Genomic DNA, 13,600 nt, shown 5'->3' with positions numbered 1-13,600 from the left:
AGGGGCTCAACTATGAAAGAGACCAAGTTTTATATATTAGAAAATAACCACAGAATCTAATGCATGGTAGTGCTCAAAATATGTTTTTTCAATGAATAAAATGATAATTGCATTAGTCAGCTTTCACCATGATAAGATGTGTAAAACAAAAGAGCCAGTGGAATACAAACATTTATTTCTCTCTTAAAGTTCAGGCCTGTCAGGTAATCGTGCTTTGGGCTGATGTTCACTTCAGTTCTGCTCCATGTGACCTTCCTCTGGGACTCACCTGAAAGAGATGCATTTTGTCTGGAATGCTCACTTCTATTGTTGGATAGTTAGAAGAAGGTTGGCAGAAAATCCAGAAGCTTCTTCAAACATCTATTTGGAAGTAGGAGTCACTACTTGCCACTCTACTATGCCAAAGCCAGTCACCCAAGCAAACCCAGCTTCACTGGGAAATACACTTCTCCTAGGTGGGACAGGTTCAGAAGTGACAAAATGTTTACCGAAAAATAATATAATTCACAACAAAGATAGTGAAGGATACAGAATGGAAAATAAGCAGTTGCACAGATCTCCAGTATTATGACAATAGTATCACCACGCTAAGTAAGTGCATTCAAAAAGCTCTTTCACATTAATTTTCCATCCTTATATACTTTCTAGTTAGGAAGTTGTTGTATATAGCTCTAGCCTGGATGAAAAATATACATAGATGAAGTAAAATTCAGATAAGCTATAGAATAACATGCAGGTTTTCCCCCAGGAGACTAAGAATGAAAAGTTCCTTTCTATTTCTGACCTAGGCCTAGAGGAAAAAATGGATAGAGCAGTCTTAATGAAGTTCACTAAGTGAAGAATTAATGAATTAATGAAGAATTAATGAAGTAAATTTATAAGGTTTTTTGTCTTTTTGAGATATAATTTTGCATATCATAAAATTCACCTATTTAAAGTATATAATTCGGGCGTCTGGGTGGCTCAGTGGGTTAAGCCGCTGCCTTCGGCTCAGGTCATGATCTCAGGGTCCTGGGATCGAGTCCCGCATCGGGCTCTCTGCTCAGCAGGGGAGCCTGCTTCCCTTCCTCTCTCTCTACCTGCCTCTCCGTCTGCTTGTGATTTCTCTCTGTCAAATAAATAAATAAAATCTTTAAGAAAAAAGTATATAATTCAATTCAGTGGTTTTAATATATTGAAAGATGTGTGTGACCATCATCACATTCTAAATTTAGAGAATTTTCCTTCTCAAAAAGAAACAGGTACTGATTAGCATTCTCTGCTTATGACCCAACCCCTAACCTTAGGCAACTACTGACCTACTTTCTGTCTTATTAGATTTGCTCACTCTGAACATTTCATAGAAATTGAATCATATGGTATGTTTATACAACGGCTTTCTTCCACCTAGCATCTGTTTTCAAGGTTTGTGCATGCTATATCAGTACTTCGTAATTTTTCATGGCTGAATAGTATTCCATTGTGTGGATATACTACATTTTGTTTATCTGTTTATCAGTTAATGAACATTTAGGTTGTTTTTACTTTTTGATTATTATAAACATTTGTGTATAGTTTTTTTTTTTTTTAAAAAGAACTTTTTTCTTTAAAGATTTTATTTATTCATTTGACAGAGAGAGAGGTCACAAGTAGGCAGAGAGGCAGGCAGAGAGAGGGGGAAGCAGGCTCCCTGAAGAGCAGAGAGCCCAGTGCGGGCCTCAATCCCAGGGCCCTGAAACCATGACCTGAGCCAAAGGCAGAGGCTTAACCCACCGAGCCACCCAGGCACTCTGTGTATAGGTTTTTGTGTGGACGTATGTTTTCATTTCTCTTGGGTACATATGAAGGAGTAGAGTTGATGGTCAAATGGTAATTACATCAACTTTTTGAAGAACCACCAAAATGTTTTCTAAAGCCACAGCACCATTTTATATTTTAATCAGCAATGTATAGGGTTCCCAATTTTTCCACATCCTCACCAACATTTGTTATATCTGTCTTCTTGATTCTGACATCCTAGTGATAGCTCATTGTGGTTTTGTTGTGCATTTTCTAAGTGACTAATGATGTTGAATACCTTTTCCTGTGTTTACTGTCCATTCATATATCTATTCTGAAGAAAAATCTACTGAAAGATGTTGCTCATTTTTAATTAGATTATTTGTTTCTTTACTATGGAATTCTTAGAGTTCTTTATATATTCTGGTTTTCAGTCCCTCATCCAATAAGTGATTTGCAAATATTTTCTTCTGTTCTATGGTTGTCTTTTTTTTTTTTTTTTTTGGCTTTCATGATGGTTTCATAGAATGAAGTGCTTTTGGCCTAGCTCTTAAACTTTACTCCTTTCATGCCAATGCATCTGCACTGCTTTAAGTGTAATAAGATGCTAGACTGAGTGCTGAAGACTATTACTTCACATATCTTGACTTCTCTGTTCATTTTGCCAGCAAAGGAAATTATATTAGCACTGGCTGAGACGACCTTCTTAAACAAACATGAACCCCACTTCCTCTTTTTGTGTACCAGTTACACTTGAATGAGCCTTCAACAACTGGGTGAGCCACGATTCAGTTGTGGCTTGAGTGGAAGCCCCTGGAACAATGTCTGCTCTCACTGAGGTAGAGCTCTAGAAAGAGCTCTTAACTGAAATTCAAGGTCATCAATGCCTTTCAACTTAAAGAAGAAGCATCACTGCCAATTCTCCTCTGGGTCATATCACCATGAGAATTTGTTTTCTGTTGTATTAAGAATTATTTAACTCTTCACATTTAGTCTCAAATAATTTAATTTGGAAAGGCAGAGTGGACTTTGCATGGACTTTAAATCAAGCATCTCCCTTGGAATGGCACAGAGGTACTCGAGAGAGCTTCATTATTTCCAGTTAATGTTCCATGACCATGCCTGTGTATTCTCAATCCTCTGATCTAAAACTTAAAGATATGAAATAGCCTAATGGAAAATGCTAAACCCATAAATTTCCAAGCATGAATGTGACTTTCTAAACCTGAAATCCCTTTAGAGGCCTTTGTTTCCAATATGCACGAAGGCTGTTGTGTGCAAAGCCTGCTTTTAGTTTCAGGCAGTCTTTCTGTTAGCAAATTGTAAGCTTGTGTAGAGCTATTACAGGTCAACTGTTCTTAAATTCATTAATAGAACTTACTGGAAGGCCAGAGAATTTAGAACAATTTATGGAGATTTCAGAGCTGTCAGATCTACTGTGGACAAAGTTAAAGATACTAGTTTCATCACCCTTGCTTCCCAATTTCCTCTTTTAATATATTGAAACTTATTTAAAAACATGAAGTTGTATGCAAATAACCAAACCCTGGGATAAGTGACAATCCTTATTGTCTCGGGTAGAATTTCCCAGAAGAGGTCTTGAGATAAAAATGGACTCCCAGGAGGTTTATTGGGTATGCTGTCAGGAACCATTCTCACAGGAAAGGGAAGGATGTGGCCTCACACTCTATTCTCACCATATGGGATGTGATCTTAACCCTACTTATAGGCTGAGGTAAATAGGTGAGGAAGGGTTAGGTTTTGATGGGGATACATACCCTGTGAGTGGAGGTCTCAACACTCTCTTCAAGTAAGGGGGCACACTGCTATTAATAGGGAGGGGGTAGCCCACTTCTATAGCCCCAGAGGGTTCAGAGAGTTAGGAATTTGAAGACTGAAAGAGAAGCTGAAATCAACTCAGATGTCCTTGGCTGGAAGTTTCATCTTTTTTGGAGGTCTGCTGTTCTCACAATTAGTTCCTAAGCCTGGTAACCTCCTTTCTCTATTTTCTCTATCTAGCATTTGAGACCCTATTGTATGGTATGCTTCAAAATGGTCCGCTTGCCTCCACATTTGGCTCTCATTTGCCTGTAAATTGCTTCCAGGTTTCCCTTATCTTTTCCAGAGTGTCAACCTATCTTATTAATAGCTACTGAATTACATTATAGTTACAACTTTCCAAACTGTGGACACATCTGGTACTTTATACCAGCCACTGCATGTCTTCCCACTGGTATACCATTTCAATTTGCTCCTGGTGAAAGTTTTAACAATCAGACCAAATATTAGTTTCCTATGGCTGTCATAATAAACTGGATGGCTTAAACAACAGAAATTTACTGGCTCATAGTTCTGAAGGCTGCAAGTCTGAAATCAAGGTATCAGTCAAGCCATGCTTCTTCTGAGTGCTTCAGGGGAGAATTCTTCCTTATGTGTCTGGTGGCTCCTGAAATCTCTTGGCTTACGGCTTTATGACTTCATACTTTATGCCTCCAACTTCCTTATTTCTCCCTGTCTTCTCGTTTCCCCTTTTCTCATAAGGATGTCAGTCATTGGATTTAAAGCAATCCTAAATCTAAGATAATTATATCTTGAAATCCTTAGCTAATTACATCTTCAAAGACCCTATTGTCTTTTTAAAAAAATGTTTTAATGTTTCAAGTCTTTATTTAAATTCTCACTAGTTAATTGTTAGGGTAATATTAACATGTAACACCCAGTGCTCATGATAACAAGTGTACTCCTTAATACCCACACCCATTTAGCCCACTCCACACCCACCTCTCTCCATCGATTCTCAGTTCGTTCTCTATAGTTACCTGCCTCTCTTATAGTTTGCCTCCCTCTCCTTTTTTTTCTTTCCCCTGTGATCATCTGTATTGTTTCTTAAATTCCACATATGAGTGAAATAATATGGTATTTGTTTTTCTCTGACTGACTTATTTCACTTCGCATAATGCACTCTATTTCCATCCATCTCATTGCAAATGACAGGATTTCATTCTTTTCGATGGCTGCATAATATTCCACAATGTGTGTGTGTGTGTGTGTGTGTGTGTGTGTGTGTGTGTGTGTGTAAGTATGTATATAAGTACATACCACATTTTTATCCATTCATCAGTCAATGAACATCTGGTCTCTTTCTGCAATTTGGCTATTCTTGATAATGATGCTGTAAACACTGGACTGCATGTATCTCTTAAAATCAGTATTTTTTTTTATTGTTTGTTAAATACCTAGAAGTGAAATTGCTGGGTCATAGGGTAGTTTTATTTTTAACTTTTTGAAGAACCTCCATACTATTTTCCAGAGTGGCTGCACCAGCTTGCATTCCCACCAACGATGTAAGAGGGTTCTCTTTTCTTTTCACCAATGTCTGTTGTTTCCCATGTTAATTTTAGCCATATTGACAGATGTGAGGTTATATCTCATTGTAACTTTGATTTGTGTTTCCCTGATGATGAGTGATATTGAACACCTTTTCATGTGCCTGTTAGCCATCTGGATGTCTTCTTTGGAAAAAATGTTCATGTCTTCTGCCCATTTCTTAACTGGATTATTTGTTTATTGGTGTTGAGTTTGAGAAGTTCTTTATATATTTTGGATACTAACCTCCAATCAGATATGTCATTTACAAATATCTTTTCCCATTCTGTAAGCTGCCTTTTAGTTTTGTTGATTATTTCCTTCACTGGGCAGAAGCTCTTTGTCTTGGTGAAGTCCCAATAGTTCATTTCTGCTTTTGTTTCCCTTGCCTCCAGAGACATGTCTAGTAAGAAGTTGCTATGGATGATATCATAGAGGTTGCTGCTTGTGTTCTTCTCTAGGATTTTGATGGTTTTCTGTCTCACAATTAGGTCTTTCATCCATTTTGAATTTTTTTGTGTGTATGGTGTCAAAAAGTCAAAGACCTTATTTCCAAATAAGGTCACCTTTTGAGGTTCTGGATGGACATGAACATTGTGATGGGGGAGAACACTATTTAATTCACTATAGGTAGCCAGTTTGGCCAGGGATTTTTTGTGCTTTATTTACCACTGATTAGGAGCTCCTTAGTACTAGCCAGGTAGCAAGTGATTCATTTCTGAAACCTTGTATTACCTTTGTCATCCCACTCCTGATAACAACCTCATAGGTTGGATTCCCCAGGACACAGACCCTGAGTCAGAGCTCAGCCTGAAGAATGTTAATTAGGGAATGCTCTTGGTACCTGTGGAAGGGAAGAGGAAGTCAAACTGCATCAGCCTCAACCAGTCACACAGGTTGACCTGTGGTCTGACCTGTCAGAGTCATCTGGGTTTAGGCCAAACTGGTTAGATGTTTATATACCCACCTCTGTTAGTCACTGGATATGAGAAACTATGGGAAAGGCTTGAGCTTGAATGAGGTGGTTCTTTGTAGCTTTCATAAATACAACCAAATTGCTCATCCATATGTTTGAGCCAATTTACTTTCTCATTGGCAACATGTGAGTCGCAGTTATATCACATTCTTGTTAAATTTAATGTCAGGCTCTAAAATTTTTGCCACTCTGATGGATATGATCCAGTTTGTTAGTTTAATTTACATTTTGTTTATTACCAGTAAATTTGAGCTCATCTCCTAAGTTGATTAACTAACCATTCAGATTCCCCCCCACCTTTTAAAACTTTTTTTTACTTTTTTTTTTACCTTTTTTAATTTGCCTTTCATATTCTCCACCCATTTTCTATTTTTCTATTGCTTATATTTTTCTTACTGATTTTTAAGTGTTCTTATGTTCTGGATCCCAACTCTTTTGTATTCTATAGGTTGCAGACATTTTCTCCCAGTCTGTCTTTTATAGTGTCTTCTGTTATACAAGAGTTTTACATTTTAGTATACTCAAAAGTATTTAATGTCACCTTTGTTGATTGTATTTTTCTTTTCCCAAACCTGATGTTATAAAAGGTATTTTCATTAATCTACTCTAAGATACAAAATTTTACTTTTTACATTTGTCTTTAATATACTTGAAGTGTATTTTTGTGTATGATATAAAGTTTTTACATGAATAACCCATTTTCATAAAGATAATAAGCAAAACACGTTTGAAGAATATTCATAATTTTTGACTCAGGAGTTACATTATTAAGATTTATCCCAAAGAAAGGAACAGACATGTGTGCAAAGATTTACTAGGATGATGACCACATCATTATTTACCATATGGAATAATTGCAGACAATTATGAATTTGATTACAGTTATGTAATGTTACATAGCTATAAAAATAACACATTTGAAGAAAATTAAGTGACTGAAATAAATTAATGATAGGGTCTCATGTAGAAAAAGCCAATTAAAACAGTTTATATGTATGGAATGAAAAAATCACAGGGATGGAAGGTACAGTATAGTCAATGTATCATAGTCAATGATACTGTAATAGCATTGTATGGTGACAGATGGTAGCTACACTGTGGTGAGTATACAATATAGACTTGTCAAATCACTGTGTCGTACACCTGAAACTAATGTAACATTGTGTACCAACTATACCTCAATAAAAAGTCCAGTGTATAAGATCTAATATTATTTTGAAAGGAAAATGTAAATACACACAAAATAAGCTGAAAAATTATTTATTGAACCATTAATGGTTATTGTCTTTGGGTCATGAAATTAGGGATGGATGATTTTACTTAAGTTATTTTTTGACATCTATGTTTTCTACATTTAATATATTTTACTTTTTAATAAAAAATTGGAAGTTATTTTAAAATAATCATTCCAAGAATTAGGGTTGACAAAACATTCTTATGTGATTAATGAAGAATAAATAGTCTTTGTTACCTGGTACAGTGGTTAGAACAATAGAAAGCCCAAAATCTTAATGACAGGACTGAAGTCAAACATCCTGCCCTATGGTCTTCCATATTTGTATGACCACATATCCTGATCTGGGGTTCAGAAAATGTGATTACATTACACCTCAGGTTATAGGTGCATAGGCTTGTTCAAATGATATACACTTTCAAGGTGATATTATAACCATTTTTAATCCAGATTTATTTTAACACAAGTAGAAATAAATATTGTGATTCAACAACTAAAATTTCATGAAGCAAATGTAGGGATTCTGACAGTTATGAAAGACATTATCTTTTTTGAGAAGAGGCAGGAAGTTTCTTATTGCACAGAGGATGTCATATATGACTTGAAGACACTTTCTCCTGAGATTATGCAAGAAATAGGAAGTCTGGAATTTCTCCCAACACAGATAAACCACGTTTTCTCCAAAGTCAAATAAAACTTGTTTGGTTATAGCTTTCTTAGAGATGCTACTTTTTTTTCATCACCCTGCAAGACATAGATACAGGATGTTTTGTGGACAAAAAATTCTGGAAAAATTAGATTAATTTTTTTTGTATTTTGAAAAATTTAAAAAGCATTAAAAAGTAGTAAGATTAATTAAAAGATACATTGTATCCAGAGGTATAAACAAATGTTAACAACTGACTCTCCAGTCGGGGGGCAGGAGGGAGTTATGATTTGTAACATTTGCTGATTTCTGTGATGTAAATACTTCCACAGTGGCCAGCTTCATGCCATCATGGTGGTGTCATTGAAAGGGGAGTTGGGGAGAGATGCACAAAATTCACTCTTCCTGATTGTACCCAATAGCCGTAATTAACAAATATTAACGATTTTTGCATGACATTTTCCACAAAAGAAATCCGTTTCTCTCCACAGATTCATCTCCATATCTGCCTTCTCCAGAGACACTACTATCAAGAATCTGGTATGTTTTCTTTCAGACTGCATTTTCATACCTTTGTTACAATATATATGCAGTCAAAACAATAACTATGCTTTGCATATTTTGAATTTTACCTAATACTATCATATTGTTCATATCCTTCAGCTTCTTTTTCTCTTACATTATGTTTATGAAGTTTATTCATATTGATTCATATAGATGTGGTTCATTTGTTTTAAATGCTGATTGTGCTCAATTATATGAAAATATCACACCTTATTTATCCATCCTCTTATTAATGGACTTTTAGGCTGTTTCCAATTTTTGTGAATACAAGTGATGTCATAACCACTCTAGATATGTCTTAATATGTAAAGTCACAATGCCTCAAGTGAAACAAATTAGTTTCAGGGGATGGTTATTTTCTACTTTAGTAATATTGACAAATTGTTCCCTAAGTGGTTGTGTCAATTTATACTCCTGATAGAAATATATGACAATTTCTTTTCCATATTGCCAATTTTTACTATCACAAGATGTTTTTACTTCACAAGATATCGCCAAAACTTTAGAGTATGAAGTGATACCTTGTTTTAACTTGCATTTCATAGATTATGGGTTAGGTTGAACATTGCATTAGCTAGGATAAAGTCCAAGCTGCTATAACAAATATCCCCTACACCCAAATATAGTAGTTTAAAAAAGAAAGACATTTCTTCCTTGCAGAGCAATCTTGTGTTGCGTAGTCCGGACTAGTAAGGTGGCTTGCAGCATGCAGTTATTCAGGGACATTTCCATTTGTTATACTGCCATCACTTAGGCTATCATCCTTGTCTTTGTGGTTAGTTAGGTTGTTGCCACATACCAACTTTTGAGGGAAGATTAGAGAATTTGGGGGAAAGCAATTTCTTATAGGCATGTAAGTCAGAAGCTACACACTTTTCTTCCACTCATGTTGCATTAGCAATACTTAGTTTTATAGATGCATCCTTAGGAGGATGCTGGGAAATGTAGTCCTTGGCTGGACAACCATGTGTCTAGTAGGAAGGAAAGACGATGGGGACTAAACAGATGTTTTTTGAACTTTTAGGCTTTAAACAGATATTTTTTGAACTTTTAGGCTTCACCATCCATGACCCAGGTGGCAATACATTTTGTCCATTTTTGTGTTGTTTGCTTTTTCTTATTTATCTAAAGGAATTCATTGCATATTCTAGTTTGCCTATTTACAATAAATTTAATCACTTAAAATGTACCAGTATACATACATCAATAAAGATACCTTAAAATATTCTATTATACATTTAAAGGAACTATTTAAATAAGTCATGTCACATTCTTTTGATAAATTAAGATTTCTTTTATAAAGTGAACAATTTCCACCCATTCTAATTTTCTCTTTTCTGAAAATATGGAATCTTACCTACTCATTTTATTTAAAATGAGGCAGACCTATATACTCCATTGACTTCGTAAAAATCAAAGTTTTATGACAAGTTTTTAGGCTAATATAAGTTTCTCAAAATTAACATTTAGAAAAATGTCATTTCTTAGATTCAATTGAATGTACTAAACCTATAAAGGAACCTGACAACATATATGATGTTGTGGCAATTTTCCTAACCACACTGAGTTTCAATTATCTCAGGTGAATTAAGGATGATATTATTTGCTCTACCTGCTATATGAGATTGTTATAAGGACCAAGGAAGAGGGAAATGCTCTATAGAATCCAAAATTTATTTGTTACAAATAGGATTTGAGTAGCATGCATTAAATTTTATTTGAAGTCTCATAAATCTTGTTTCCAGTTCTACAGACATACTCTATATATTATCTACACATATAATCCATACTCCATATCAGGGCCTGGCTTTTGACAGTCACTACCATCTCTGGGTGTGTGTGTAAGGGCAGGCTGGAATAACAGCCATGTGGTTGAGCACATCTATGTGAGATAAGACTCTTTTGAAAATTGCTTTTATTCAGAGGTGCTCCTTTTCTAATGGCAACCTAGGAAATGCTTTCCAGATTGTTTTCAAGCTGTTCTCAGCTAAACCACATCATTTCTAGTTGTGCCTTGGATTTTCTTTCGATCACTGACTCAGGTCAACCCAGCTTGTCATTTATCACTGTTTTCACTGAGGAAAATTCTCAGTTTCTTGGAATTTTGTGTCCATCCTGTCAGACACAATTAAATCCCGTTGCAGTTAGGTGGAGAGCATGTAAATGGTGTCTCCCCATCTTAGCCTGACCCATCAGCTCCTCCTTCCAGTATCTCTGTGCCACCACAATTCTGCATGGCAGTCCTCAGGTGTGGCCAAGGAAAAAGAGGGCTGGTGGGGACAGAGAGGGAAAGAAACAAGAATGTGCTGAAATGTGAGTTTTGCTTAATTAGTGGTAAACCAATTTTAAAAAGTTGGAAGGAATTAGATCAATATGTTGAAAAAGCGAGTATATAGTAGAAGTCTCATTATTTTATTACTATATTTGAATTTCCTTTTAAAATTAGGACAATGGTGTTCTTGTGATGAAATGCAGAACAATTATTTTATGCTCTGTAGCTTACACCTGCAGATGTTAGGTATACTCAGTGGGAAATAAAATGAGAACCTAGGTGATTATGTGGTGGCCAAGATGAGGGAATTAGCCAAGTGATGGTCTCTGCCTTCTCTTCTACCCAAAATGGAGTTAACATTCATTTACTTATTAACCATTTACTGAGGCACTCCTATATATTAAGAGCTACCTTTGGCGCTGGGACATGGCAGAGGTGAAAAAAGTAGAGGTCCTGCTCTCATGAAGCTTGAATGGTACGGCATGGAGGGGTTTAAAGGGCAAGACTTAGACAAAGAGGCACATGATAATGAAAATAAATAAATAAATACAAGCATATCAGTGGCAAATGCTATGTAAAGATTTTAATGAGTGATGTGGAAGAGATTGGGGTTATCAAAAAAGATCTTTCTGAAAATGTTAATGAGTAAGCTGAGATCTGAATGATTAGAAGCAAATCGTGTAAAATCAGGTGGGAAGAACACATAGCTGGAAGTCTCAGCTAATGCAAAGGACCAAAAGTAGGGTCAAATTTAACAAGTCCCAGTTGGGACAAAGAAGAAGACCAACGGGCATGTAGTGAGATGGTGAGGGCAGATAGCAAGGAGGTGGTAGGTATGTAAGTTAGATCATGAAGATCTCTCACAAGTCCAGGGGTTTAGTCCAGATGAGGTCATTTTGGGGAACTTCTGTGGCAATGAATCAGGTATCAGGTAACTGCCACGTCTAGAAAGTTTATCTGGGTTGGTCCAAGGACAGTCTGTAGGGGTAAAGGGCAGACATTGGGAAGATGGAAGTCATTACAGAGACAGTATCAAGCCCTGAAAGAATATTCTAGTAGGTATTGAGTGAATTGGTGGTGGTCTAGGTGATGGAAAGGAAACACCAGAACAAGGTAGGACAGAAATACATCCTCTAGGTAAAGATTTGGTAGGGCTGCAATGGCTCTTAACCAATGCAAGCATCCCATAAGTACCAGTTCAGCCCCTTGTATCCCATACTACAGACACAAGGCAGCAAACAGGCTCCCAAACCCACTTGCTTATGTGTGGGAGCTCCAAATGTACTGAAAGGTCTGACTTTGTTGGCTAACATCCACGCCAGGTCCAAGCCTAAACTTGGCAGATCATTTTGGTTGGGGCAGGGAATGTGTAACTTTACAGTACTAGAGCAGACAGAATGACAACCAAGAGGGAAAGAATTTTGCTTTTAAAGATTCAGGATCAAATTCAAGGTTCAGCACCTTTGAGTTTGGGCACCACTCAAGCCAACCAAGGCTTTCAAGATTTTTTTGACACTGTAAGACAACCATCTGGTAAAGGAACAAAGGTAAAATTTCACTGTGAATAAGACTTGATTATGCATTCCGCAGGGAGATATGCCCTGGATTAGGTCAGGCATAAGTTGAGGCTTTATGTGTCAAGAGATATCTCAGGATAGCAGAAATTGTCCCTGCTTCAAAGGTGGCACACCATATCTAACAACAAGTTCCTTAATTTTTGTAGCCAGGAACATCTCCTGATAGCCTGAAACCCCACACTCTTCTTAGTAGACCATCCTGTCTTCTGAGTAAACACATTCCTAAACTTTCTATTTATTGTAGTAAAATTAGACCATAATCATGAGGAATTGAAATGAAGCATATTTCATAGAGATAATACATAATATTGAATTAAAATGTGTGTGCCTGATAATACACTTGAGTGTAGATAATACACTTGACTATGTACATCACATGAGGATCTTTCTACAAAAAGTTAACAACAAAATCATTTTTTTCCTATTAGAAGCTTTCATTTCTTGGTGCTTGACTATCTTCTAGGCCCTGTGCTGAGTACATTTTACATGATTTCATGTCACCTCTAGTATGCTACTATTTCTAACTAAAAGTATTATATTCAAGGAATCTCAGGGTTTGGAGGGTTGTCTGATCTGACTTATATCATTTGACCTATAGAAGCTTTTCCATTAATGTAATTTTCTTCACCTCATGGGACTTGGGTAATCACTTATTTGTACTTCTCTCACTCTCTTTTTAAAAATTTTATTTATTTATTTGATGAGACAGTAAGCACAAGCAGGGGGAGGAGGCAGGGGGAGGAGGCAGAGGGAGAGGGAGAAACAGACTCCTCACTGAGCAAGGAGCTCCTCACAGGGCTCAATCCCAGGACCCTAGAATCATGACCTTAGCCAAAGGCAGAAGCTTAACCAACTGGTCACCCAGGTGCCCCTGTACTTCTCTTTTTTTGAGGGGAGGATGAGGTCAACAGTTAATTAACTAAACTAAGTGCTTGTATCATAGATATTAGACAAAGAAGGACCTTATGAGGCTTGAGCTAGCCTTCTGCCTTCAGATGATTATGCACAGGAAGGCAGGAGAGGTTAAATCACCTTCTTAATGCCACACAGCTAAAAAAATGACAGAATGAAAACTACAGTCCTGATCTTCTGGTAAGATCCTGTCACCCGGGTGCCTGGGTGGCTCAGTCAGTTAAGTGTCTGCCTTAGGTGAGTCATGATCACAGGGTCCTGGGATTGAGCCCCATGTGGGGCTCCCTGCTCAGTG

General features: G+C 36.7%; 1 protein-coding gene across 1 annotated transcript in view; it reads left to right on the top strand.

Moving 5' to 3' along the window:
- The window catches only part of PSD3 (pleckstrin and Sec7 domain containing 3), a 769,411-nt gene that overhangs the window by 63,441 nt on the left and 692,370 nt on the right, over positions 1-13,600 (top strand). Inside the window, exon 3 of the mRNA XM_059155883.1 lies at positions 8,472-8,520. The gene's annotated coding sequence lies outside the window, so the exon portion shown is untranslated. The remainder of the gene's footprint in view (positions 1-8,471; positions 8,521-13,600) is intronic.

Source organism: Mustela lutreola, chromosome 18 (genome assembly GCF_030435805.1).
Source record: "Mustela lutreola isolate mMusLut2 chromosome 18, mMusLut2.pri, whole genome shotgun sequence".
In the NCBI taxonomy this organism is placed as follows: Eukaryota; Metazoa; Chordata; class Mammalia; order Carnivora; family Mustelidae; genus Mustela; species Mustela lutreola.
This window is presented reverse-complemented; position numbering and strand designations above follow the sequence as displayed.